Source organism: Cynocephalus volans, chromosome 11 (genome assembly GCF_027409185.1).
Source record: "Cynocephalus volans isolate mCynVol1 chromosome 11, mCynVol1.pri, whole genome shotgun sequence".
Lineage (NCBI taxonomy): Eukaryota > Metazoa > Chordata > Mammalia > Dermoptera > Cynocephalidae > Cynocephalus > Cynocephalus volans.
The window spans coordinates 47,540,222-47,552,460 of record NC_084470.1 but is presented as its reverse complement, the minus strand read 5'-3'; positions in this window follow the sequence as shown (position 1 = coordinate 47,552,460).

Below are 12,239 nucleotides of genomic sequence, written 5' to 3'. Positions count from 1 at the left end.
ACTATAGTGTTTATAAGAAGAAATTTAGGACATTTCTCAGTTACAAAGATTCACCAAACTCAAAGAAGAGGCAGTAAAGCTAAAATAAACAACAAAACACCTTTTGCTATATGTATCTTTAAATAATGTTTGTTTGAAATATGAAGCTTTCAAGAAAGTTTAAAGAATAAATTTTGAGAACAATCAGGTATTAAGTCATCTATTTTTGTGAAATCATTGTTTTTACATTTATTTACATCTCTTATTTTAGATCTATTTGAAGCTTCTTATGGAAATATACCCATTCCATTCTTTACCTTCTTCTCCCCAGAATTAACTACCAGCCTGAATTTAATGTTTGTTATTCACATGCATATTTTATTGCATGTTTTTAACTATACTTAACTTATACAGATTTATGAACCATACATAGTACTACTTTGAATGTTTTCAAATTTATATGAGTATGTACCATACTTTAAATATTTATCTTGTATTTGTATGTTTTATCACAAACATTTTTTAGATTTTTCTATGCTGTGCACAGTCGTAGTTCATTCATTAATACTACTGTATCAGATTTCATTTGTTTGTTCTCCTGCTTGCAGTCATTTAGGTTGACTCAAGTTTTTTTTTTAAAAAAATCACTGCCTATTAAACATTCTTGTAAGCATGTTCTTGTTTGCCTATGCTCAGAGCACTCTAAGGTGTTTCCCAGGTGAAATTGTTAGGTGCTGGTGTGTGTGTATTTTCAACTATAATAGATAATGCTATTGTCTTTTCCAAAATTGCATCAATTTATAACCCAGCCAATTGTGAATAAAAACTTTTCATTGCTTCACATCCTCACTTGTACTTTTGTTGCCAGATTTGCTAATTTTTGCTAATGTGATTAAGAGTAAATGGTATATGGAATTTTAAATTTGTCACTTTCCTAACCATTAGTGAGATTGGACATTTATTTACATATTTATTGACTATTCAAGTTTACTCTTCTATAAATCGATTATTCAGTTCTGTTCTCTATTTTCCAATTGGGTCATAACTCTTTTTCTTTATATTGTTCTTTACATATTTTGAACACACACACACACACACACACACACACACTATCTTCGTGTCAGTAGTTTCTCTTTTTCCCTTGCCATGGTGACGTTGTATAGAGATGTTTTCAATTTTATGGTAATTTAAATTTATTAATAATTTTGCTTTGTTGTGATTTTTGTGTCTTCTCTAAAAAAGTGATACTTAACCTGAGGATGTGAAGACATTCTGCTATAGTTTCTCCTAACATTTTATGGCTTTGCTTTTCACATGTAGGATTTTAATATCCCCTAAGGTTATTTCTGTGTATCTGGTTAGATAAAAATCTAATATTATTTTTTCTTAGAGATTAAATATTGTCTCATTCCCATTATTGGATAAAGTATAATTTTCCCAGTTTGTGTTATTTTCATGTATGGATGTGTCTATTTCTGGGCTGTTTATTTTGTTCCTATGTATATATTAACTTATTGGTATGTTGACACTATGCATCCTTAACTATACACCTTTATAAAATATCGTGATATTTGATAGGGTAATGCCTTCATTTTGTTCATCAAAGTTTATTTAGTTTTCTTAGCTGTTTGCTATTCCATATAAATTTTAGAATACACTTCCTGAAGTTTCTTAAAAATATGTTGAGATTTAGTTTGGAATTGGTTTTAATTTATAGTTTAAGATGCAGTGAACTGATGTATTTATTTGCTAGGGCTTCCATAACAAAATACCATAGAGTTGGTGGATTAAACAACAAAAATTTATTTGCTTACAGTTCTGAAGGATGTAAGTCTAAGATCAAGGTGTTGGCAGATCTGATTTTTTCCAATGCCTCTCTCCTTGAATTTCACATGGCTGCCTTCTCCCTGTGTCCTTACATGGTCTTTCTTCTGTGTAAGCACATGTCAGTGTCCTCACTGACTCTTCTTATAAGGATATTATAATCTAGTCATTGGATTACAGCCCACCCATATTACCTCATCTTACCTTAAATACCTCTTTAAAGGCCCTGTCTACAAATACAGTCACATTCTGAGTTACTGGGGGGTTAGGACTTCAAAATATATATTTGGGGTTACATAGCTCAGCCTATAACAACTGACATTTTAATGAAATTGAGTTCTCACTGAAATATACACCTTGAATATGATGTATGCTCCATTTATTTAGGTCTTTTATATGTACTTCAAAATTTTTACTATTTTTCTTTGAAAAGTTCTTTCATATCATTGGGACATATGTATTATGATTTTGTGGTCTTATAAGTTACATACCCTTGATTATTTATAACTTATTTTTATTTTATTTTTATCTTCTCTTTTTTGTGTGCGTGCAAAATTTGATTGATTGATAGATTACATATTTTTAGGTATTATATATTATATTTTGATTGTATTATTGTAAGATTTTATTGGATAAATTATGATATTTTATCTTTATACTCCTTTGGATCTTCCATAGAAGCAATGTGGGTATGACAGCCTTGTTAATCCTTTAGAAATCTTTATCCCTTGATTGCATCTCTTTATTTTACTGCACTGATCTATGTCTCCAGTACAATATTGAATAAGTATGATATTACCAAGCATCCTTGGATAGTTCTCAATTCTAAAAAGAGTACGTCTAGTGTTTCATTTGTATTATGGTGTTTTCTATAAGTTTGGGATAGATGCATTTTTTTCCAATTAAAATATTTCTATTTTTATTCTAGTGAGCTAGATAGAAGCTCTTAGTTGTTTTTAATCAATAACGTGTTGAACTTTATCAAATAGTTGTGTCTTTTTGCATCTGTTGAGATGATTTTATATTTTAATCAGTTAATGTGGTAAATTACGTTAATTGATTTTACCAATTTCAAGTAATCCTGCATTCCTAGGATAAAACTAACTTGGTTTGGATACATACAAACATATATGTAATCTATCAATATACATAGATGTTGCTGGGTTCCATTTGTAAATATTTCACTCTGAATTTTTGCATCTATTTTCATAAATGAGTTTGGCCTATAATTTGACTGTTTATTCTTTTCTAGTTTTGTGTTGATTTCATGGTTTTAACAGATTCATATACTGTTTTGGGGATGGCCTTTTAAAAACTTCTCTGGAAGAATGTATACAAGATTCCTTAGTAAAATTTCTCAGACCAGTGTTTGGAAGTTAGAATATCTTTAACTATAAATTATTTTTTAATCTTTTTTTTTTACGGATTTTGCATTTATTTTTCAGCATTTCTGGTAATCAATATTTTGCAAATATTTTATCTCTTTTTCAAATTTATTGGCATGTAGCTGTGCAGAGTATTAACTTATTTTTTATTTATACTGTATTTGTAGGTATGCCTCATTTTTCTTTTCTAATATTGTTTATATTTTCTTTCTCTTTTTTCATCACCAATCCCATCAGAATGCTGACATTTTATTAGTCTTTTCATTTTATCTTTGTTTATCCTAAGTGAAAGTAAAGACCCGCTTTCCACCAAAAGTTTGTGGTTTTATTTCCATATTGCACAGCTTTTGCTGCTAAGAGGCCTTCTAGTCAGGAATGGTTTTTCCTGACTCTCCTTTCAGTGAAGTGCACCCAGGTGACTGATCTTTACCAATGTGAGCAGAGGGACTCTTGGAGTCCTAGAGAAAGTGATGGACAGCACTGAGGAAGTAGAAAAGCCCAAGCTGTACTGAGAGATGGTGAAGGGAGGCAAAATAAGGATGAGGGAATGGGCTTGGTGGAATAAATATATTACAAAAGTTCAGAAGACCTACTAAATATTTATCTTTCATGGGAGAGCTCAGAAGACATCATGATATCATAATGCCTCATTAAGATAATCAGGGATGTGCTGCTGAGAAGGACACTAGCATCACTAAGATCAGTGGTTGCCTTCTCTGCAGGCCAGACTGATGGGAGGAGTGCTAGGTGTGTTAATATCAATAGAAATGATGGTATCCAGAGTGACAGTGTCAGGTAGCTATGCTTAGCCACCAGAAGCTGGGAACCACAGTTACTGCAGTGACAGGTAAATGTGGAGAGGAATCTCAAAATATTTGTCTAGATAGGAGTTATGGAGATGGTTAACAGAGCATAATGTCCATTGCAGCAACATAGACAGGCAGATCACATCTACCACCAAATAAAGGCAGGAGTGGAGGAGCAGAGGGCTGAGGTGGTTGCTCCAAGGAAAAGCTACAATCCTTTCATCAGTTCCCATACCTGGGCCAGTTTTCAGATCCAGAACACATGGACTGATTACACAGAAGGACCCTGAAACACTGTGGTGAGTATATACTGTGATGATTTTCTCAGAGGGACTTATGGCCATTGTGTTAGTCAGAGTTCTTCAGAGGAACAGGACCAATAGGATATAAAGATATATATTTATTATAAGATATTGTCACATGCAATTATGGAAGCTGAGAAGTAAAACAATCTGCCATCCGCAAACTGGAGACCCAGAAAAGACAGTGGTGTAGTTTGAAGTCCTGAGATCCAGAGAGTTAGTGGTGTAGATGTCAGTCTGAGCCTGATGGCCTGAGAGCCAGGATCACGAAAGTGAGAAGATTGATGTCTCAGCTCAAGCAGTCAGGCAGAGAGAATGGATCCTTTCTTCCTCCCCCTTTGTGATCTTTTCAGGTCCTAAAAGGATTGAATGATGTCCACCCATATTGGGGAGGGCAATACGCCTCACGGAGTCTAGAGATTCAAATGCTAACCTCTTCCTGAAACACTCTCACGGTCAAACTCTGAAATTATGTTTAACCAGATATCTGGGCATCTTTTGATACAGTCAAGTTGATACATAAAATTAATGGTCATAGCCATTTACTGGACTACATTCTGGAGGCAGGGGAAACCCAGACATTTCAAAGATTATTGGACACAGAGTCTGTGTTCACATCTATATCCGGAGGCCCAAAGTGTCATCAAAGCCCCCTGTCAGGGAAGTGCTCACGTCCAGGCAATAAATGGAGTCTTAGCTAATTCTGATGCATAGTGGAAATGCCAGGCATACCGTCCCACCTAGCGGTCATTTGTCAGTTCCTATGTGTCTAATTGAAATGGATGTATCTAGCAGTTGGAGTAGCCTCTACAAAGGGCCTTTGGCCTACACATAAGAGCTGTAATAGTGGGGAAGGGTGAGAGGAAACCTCTGAAACTGTCCCTCATTCTGACCAGGATAGAACATTGAAATAAATTATATCCTAATTGTGGATCAGGTTGTTGGCAGAGATTTGCCTCATTATTAAAGACCCAAAGAGTGCAGAGGTAATTGTCCCTTCCATAGCTGCTTGTATTCTCCAGTCTGCCCTGCAGAAACTAGACAATGAAAGTGTCCCAGAGAATGGTTGTAGACTCCACAAGCTCAACCAAGCCCTGAGCACAACTGCTGAGTAGGCCATGATATGGACCCTGATATCAGCAACACATGGGGCAGAATTACTAACTCCAACCTATAAGACACCTGTAACATGAGTGAGAAATACATTTTATTTTAGTAGGCCTCTGAGTACTTGAGATTATTTTTGTTTTTCTGTAGCATTACCCAGTGTAAAGCTGATTGATACAGAAATGAAGAACTTTCTAAATGGTAAAAATTGTTCCTCCAAAGCCCTTCTCTTTTATACATGGGCTTCACTGTTTTTAAAATGTAAAAGCCAAAAATATAATGTGTGGCCCAGGTGTAAGAGAGAAGGCAGTAGGTGTCTCCAGTATTCACAGAGGGCTCATGGCCTGTAGTGAAGTGCTTCACCTTGCAAGTGAAAGAATCCAATTAAAGGAGGGAAGGGGGCATCTCATCTCTACTGAACACACTTCCTGTAACACCAGCAGATGCATCAGAGCAACATCCCCATTGGAACTAGGACTGTAGGTGGTTTTAAGGAAATCTAAAAAGATTTTGTAAGTGGCATGTATCAGCTATGATTATTACTAATGTTTTTAAGATCAGAGCACTGGATAATCTATAGAGATAATTACTAATTTATGGGATTTCTTACATTCTCCTTCCAAACCTGAAAAAGAAAGCAATACAGAAGAAACTAAAGATAGGTGAAAAGTAGGAAGCATTTAAAAGTAACCTGGTTCTCACAAAGAACTGTTATACTGGATCAAAATGTGATTTTTATATACCCTAAATCCAGACACTTTTTAAGTTTTGTTAAGAAGATAAGCAAGTGAGAATATTTCATAATTGAAAGGGGTCAGTAGGATCTGTTTCACACAGAACACTAATTAATTGCTTAATTTTTTTTTTTTTTTAGTATAACAGACATACAGAAAAGTGAGCAAATTCTAAGTGCAGAGCTTGATGAATTTCTATAGACTGAGCAAACCTGGGTAACCAACACAGACGAAAATTATAAGATTATCAGCCTCCTTCATGCCACCCTTGTGCAACCTTCTAAAGATAAAAACTATTTTGATTTGGCAAGCATAGATTACTAGAACTTTATATGAATGGAATAATACAGTATGTATTCTTTTATAACTGGTTTTATTGCTCAACAAGACGTTTATAAAGTTCATTCATTTTTTCACGTGTAGAAATAATTTATTTGTTGTCACGGATGCATACTTTTTCATTGTATGACTATGCTGCAAATATTTATCCATTCTGTTGTTAACGGGCTTTTGAGTTATTTCTACTTTTTTGGCTATTATACTTGTTACTGCTATGAACATCCTCAGACACACATGTTATTAGTGTGTGCATTATTTTTGTTTATTATACAAATACAAGGTTATGCCTATGTTTAGTTTCAGTAGATATTACCACACAGTTTCCTCAAGTGAATGTAATAATTTATCTACCACCAGCAATGCGTGAGAGTTCCTCGTGCTCCACCCCTGCCAACACATGGTATTTTCCATTTTTTTTTCACTTTAGCTATTCTAGTGGCTGGGTAGTAATATTTCATATGGTTTTAATTTGCATTTCCATGATGAATAATGAAGTTACACATCATTTTTTATATTTACTAGTCATTTAGATGTCTTTTTGGCTTCTTTGAAGAATATATTCAACTATTATTGTCCTTTTTTCTATTGGCATTACTGCTTCATTCGTATTGATTTTAGAGCTCTTTTTTATTTTCTATATACTATTACTAGTCCTTGGCCTTTTACACGCATTATAAGTGTATTCTCTTATGCTGTGCTTCCTTTTTCAGTATTCTAATAGTGGCTTTTGATTAAAACAAATTCTTAATTTTAGGGAGGTTTAATGTATCAGTTTTTTTCTGAATCAGTAGGCTTTTTATTTTCTGTTTAAAAAGTCTCTGATTACTCCAAGGCCTCAAAGATATATTTTTATGTTTTATTCTAAAAGTTTTATTGTTTTAACTTTTACAAGTAGATTTACAATATATCTGTCTTTGATTTCTGTGTATGGTATGAAATAGGGATTGACTGATTTAATCATTACCTCCACTTACATCTGAAAAGTTTAAAAGAATCTTTTAATAAATGAAAAACCTCAGTAGGAACTAAAAGACTTTGTACTATAAAGAAAGTATACACCAATTAAAAATACTAAAATGAAGGCTAAATTCTGTTAAAAGTTTCTTGCTGAAGAAGGCTGCAAAAGTTATTAAGAGCAAAAACTAGCTCCTAGCTTCCTAGCAGTCAAGGTAAAAAGATAAAAATAATGAGTTGGATAATGACTATACTGTCTATTGGAAAGAATGCTATTTCCTAGGAAAGAAAATAAATTATTTCTTATATTTTATTCAGAGAGCAACTTTCTATGAAGATTTGCAGAAAGGTATTAATTGCAGAGCCATTTGTTTTATTTGAGAGTCAGGAAAGATGAATTATAGCCACCGGCAAGCACTGAACTACAATTGCTTTTCCTACTCATTCAATAAATATAGAAATTTAGTATAAAATGCAAGGAAACATCTCTAGAGACCACAACAAAATTAATTTGTACAGCATGGAAGTGTGTTTAATAAAGACATCAAGAAGCCTTAATTTCAAACAAGCAAAAAGTTTGGAGAAAGCAGGAAATAAAACTTATTTTCTCTTATATACTGGAATTAACTTTATCTCTATGGATATAATGCTGAGAAATAACACGTGCCGGATACTGGTCACTGCTGGAGGCCTGTACAAAAGCAAGTTTTCTGCCTAATGTGTCCTTAATTAAAACATCCACATGGATCACACTCATATTATCTTTGTTGTATCACCCTTTGAAGCAGTTTCTATTGTGCAAAATGTGGTTATTTCTTGTAGCATAAAGGCTGCAAGTGGTCAGTAATGTCCATTTTTGTTCAAATTTTATAAAGGAAGACTAGATTTTCCCAAATCCTCCATATTCTATCTCTCTTTGAAAGCTCCTTACCTTCTAAAAGAGGGAAACCCCCATAGCCTTGAGTATTCCTTTTTTTTTTTTTTTTTTTTACACTTAGAGAATTATCCTAAATGCCTTCATAGTCCTGAATAACCTAGATGGATTTGTTCCTTGATAACATAACCTAGAGATTTTCTATATAGGTCATAAGTGTCTCTTAGAACTATCAGGGATCTCAAAGTTCATCTAGTCCAAATCTGGCTGATCAAAAGAGCCACTGATAGATCTTTCTGAATACATGAAATCCTGAAATCTCATTCCTTACCACCTACCCCACTTGCTGAATCTGAATCACCCAAACTTCGCAATTAACCAGAGCATCCAGGAACATGGCACTGGATTGGAAACTGCAGTGATAGACACTCGGATAGAGCTTCTTATCTGAAATATCACTTTGTCCTTTAAGTTATCAAATGAGGGAGAAGATAGTAAACGAAAATTCAAAGACTGAATAACTTGTCAGAGGGAAGAAGGAGGAAGTGTTGCTGCAGTTATGTGAAAGGTAATGACGATGGCATGAAGAGAGGGAACCCTACTCTGCTTTATTAGGGGATTAAGAAGCTACAGGAAAAGTGTCCAGAGGGAAAAATGTTTGAGAAATTGGAGGTTTGTTTAACATCACCCACCATACTACATTTGAGGATTTGAGATTTGGTCTTTTTTATCCAAAGTTTCATAAAACACACCAATCACTGGAGAGAAATCAAGTAGGTACCCCCTCCTCTATAAGGTCTCTCAAAAATTTATATGAAAGTGAGCTATGGCCTTGGTCCCCCAAATTAAAGTGATTTAAAATCTGGGAATTTAACTCTCCAACTAACAATAGGGGAGCCGAGTTTTCAACTAGTAATCATGGAAGGGAATACAAAGAAACAGCTGAGCACATGGGTTGTAGCCTAAGCAATAAGGAGGAAGCTACTAGACTCCAAGGATCAAAGACACTAGCTTGACATGTGTCCTTGAGATGTTTTTACAGGAAATGAGACATAAGTTTTCACATCAGATTACTACAAAGGACACCAGACAAATGTGGACCGTGAGGACACCAGACTGATTGGAGCCAGATGGTTGATGGACAGCTAGAGCTTTTCCTTTGTCCTCTGAGATTCAACCAACCAGAAGCATCCACAGGCTACAAACCCAGCCCCAACCAGCAAAGTTTTCCTTTACAAATACTTGCTTGTAAACTTTTGAGAACCCTGGGTTTTTCAGCATTAGCTGCCCCTGCTCCAGTTACTTGGCTTTATAATTAAATGCCTATTTCCTTACTACAACCTGGCATCACCACTTTGGCTTAGCTGTGCATGGGTAGGCGGACCTGAGTTTGGTTCGGTAACAGCAGGACTGATGATGAACTGCAGCATATTACCTAACCCGAGGTTTGGCTGTAGTTTGAGACCTGCAGGCTTGGGTTAGTTATTGGTTGAATTGTGCTCCCTTCTCTCCAGAAGAAGATTATTGAAGTCTTAATCCCTACTACCTGCAAATGTGACCTTACAGGGAAATATGGTACATGTCCATCCCCACTGGTAGTGTGGGGCTTGCACACATACATGTTAAATAAGGCTGGTGCAAGCACTGCATATTCAAATACTCCCAGGGTGGAAACACACAGTACTTACAAGGGTTGGGCATGGTGCAGGTATAGTAAAGACTGATGGAGGCTGAATGAGGGTGTGAAATGCCTCTTTTCCCATATGAATCAGGGGACAGCAAGGTCAGAAAAGAAGTTTGTAATGATGGATTCCTCTGGGAAAACACTCTTAGATAGCATAAGAGAGAATTTAAAATATTCACTAAAATTGCATAGGTTTCCAGAAAATACCTTAATAGTGAGAATTTCAGGGAATCATTCAGATCAATATGTCAGCCTCTTGGTTCATTTAGAATAGTATACAAGAGTACACAAACAATTGGATTAACGTCTTTAAGTAAACAGTGATCAGCCAATACAACATTTTTCATTTCCATTTACAAACGTAGAATATGAAACTGTAGGAGGTTAAGGAACTTGCACAAATCCTGCAGAGTGCGTGTGCGTGTGCGTGTGCGTGTGCGTGTGTGTGTGTGTGTGTGTGTGTGTGTGTGGCAGGGGGCTGGTATTCAAACTCAGGACTACTGACATCAGGCAAAGTGTGATTATTATATCCCTGTTACACTGAAAGTGCAACAATATGTGATGTGAAGAAATAACCGTATTATGCATCACCACTCCCTGTAATCCAGACTGATAAATAGCCACTATTTTGAAAAAAATCCATCAACTAGTTACTTGAAGAAGGTTTAAATAAAATTAGATATAGGTATAATATCTAATAATATCAGATATTAGATATAGATAGTGTGTGTATGTGTGTGTGTGCATGTGTATAAAAAAATATGTCTAGGGTAATGTCCAGCACAGAGCAGATTTTCCTCAATCTTAGTCCCCTACGTTCTTCTTGCCTCTTTCACCAATATTCCATCTAAAACTTTACATTTTACATAAAGAAAAATAGAATACAGATATGCTAGTCCTCTGGTACACTGTAGATCCTTCCCTGATTCAAAGTAAGCTAACTGAGCCAGTGAAGATGATTTACAGGCATGGCAAGGCAGTAAATCATAAAATGATCTTCCAGCAGATTCAGCTGCAAGTGTTTTTATCTACTCTTCCTTAAACAACTCTTTCAATGGCATCTCTCTGTTTCTCCCTGAGGAAATTATTTCATTGTATAATTGCCCTTGCTTCAAGTGAAATTTTCTTAATGTCCAATTTAAATTGCTTCTTTTTTCAGTCTCAGGCCATTGCTCTCTATTACATTACTATTAAGCACCTTAAGTAATTCCTCTCTCTTTTCCAATGGATGAAATTGGCTTGTACGTTTCATTTAAAAATGTGGCCTCATTTTTCTATATCCAAAATTTAGCATGCTTGAAAATGACAGAGGATCATCCAGTGTCTTGAAAAAGCAAGTGATTTTCCTGTTTCTGAGTTTTCGCCAGCTTAGAAACAATTCGTGGAACTGATAGAACCAATCAAGAATGCATTGTGAACATAGTGTTTCTTTCAATTACCCCATAATGGAAAGGTAAAATGTTCTATTTCTTCAAAAGAAAAAAAAAAGTGAACCCTGTATTAATTGAAGTTCACTACTCTTTTACACAAAGTGGGAAACATATTTGTAGAGACAGAGGTGCCTACTGATTTACTTTCTCAAGAACTCAAGAGAATCAACTGCAAACTTTGTATGCAAAAAAGCAGAACTGCAAGAAGGAGAGTCTTATGATACCATCATGCAATGCAAACATTGATGGTTTCAAAGCTATTAGCACAGTAAAAATCTTTTGGGGTACAAGGTGAGCAATATGGCCCTAAGTTTCCCCTACAGATCTATTAACCATGAGACTATTTCCTTGGGACATTCTTATGGGGGCTCTGGATCCTTTAGCTAGAAACACGATTCAGAACTTCATAGTAAGCTGCCATACTTTTAATTACAGGACCTTCACACGTCTGTGCCTTACCTTCTCCTTCCTTGGCTTCTTCCCCACCCCCAGCTCCTGTGTGCCCTCCTGTCCCCTGTACACAGCAGACACTGAAGGAGAGAAGCCTTCAGAATTCAAAAAGTGGCTCTTTTCCAACAGGATGCAATCCCGCCAAACTGGGCTGGGCCTGCACATCATCTGTCCCCAGACCATCGTGAATGCCTGCTGGGTTTGCTCCTTGACCACCCATCAGATTCAGTTTGGGGCTCACCCCAACTCAGAGTTACATCTTCAGTTTGCTCAGTATCTGACCTCGCTCTCCATTCCAACATTGAGGGCAAAATGGAATAAAGCAGTAAAACAAAACTAAATAACAAACACAAACATCAAAGCCTTCCCTG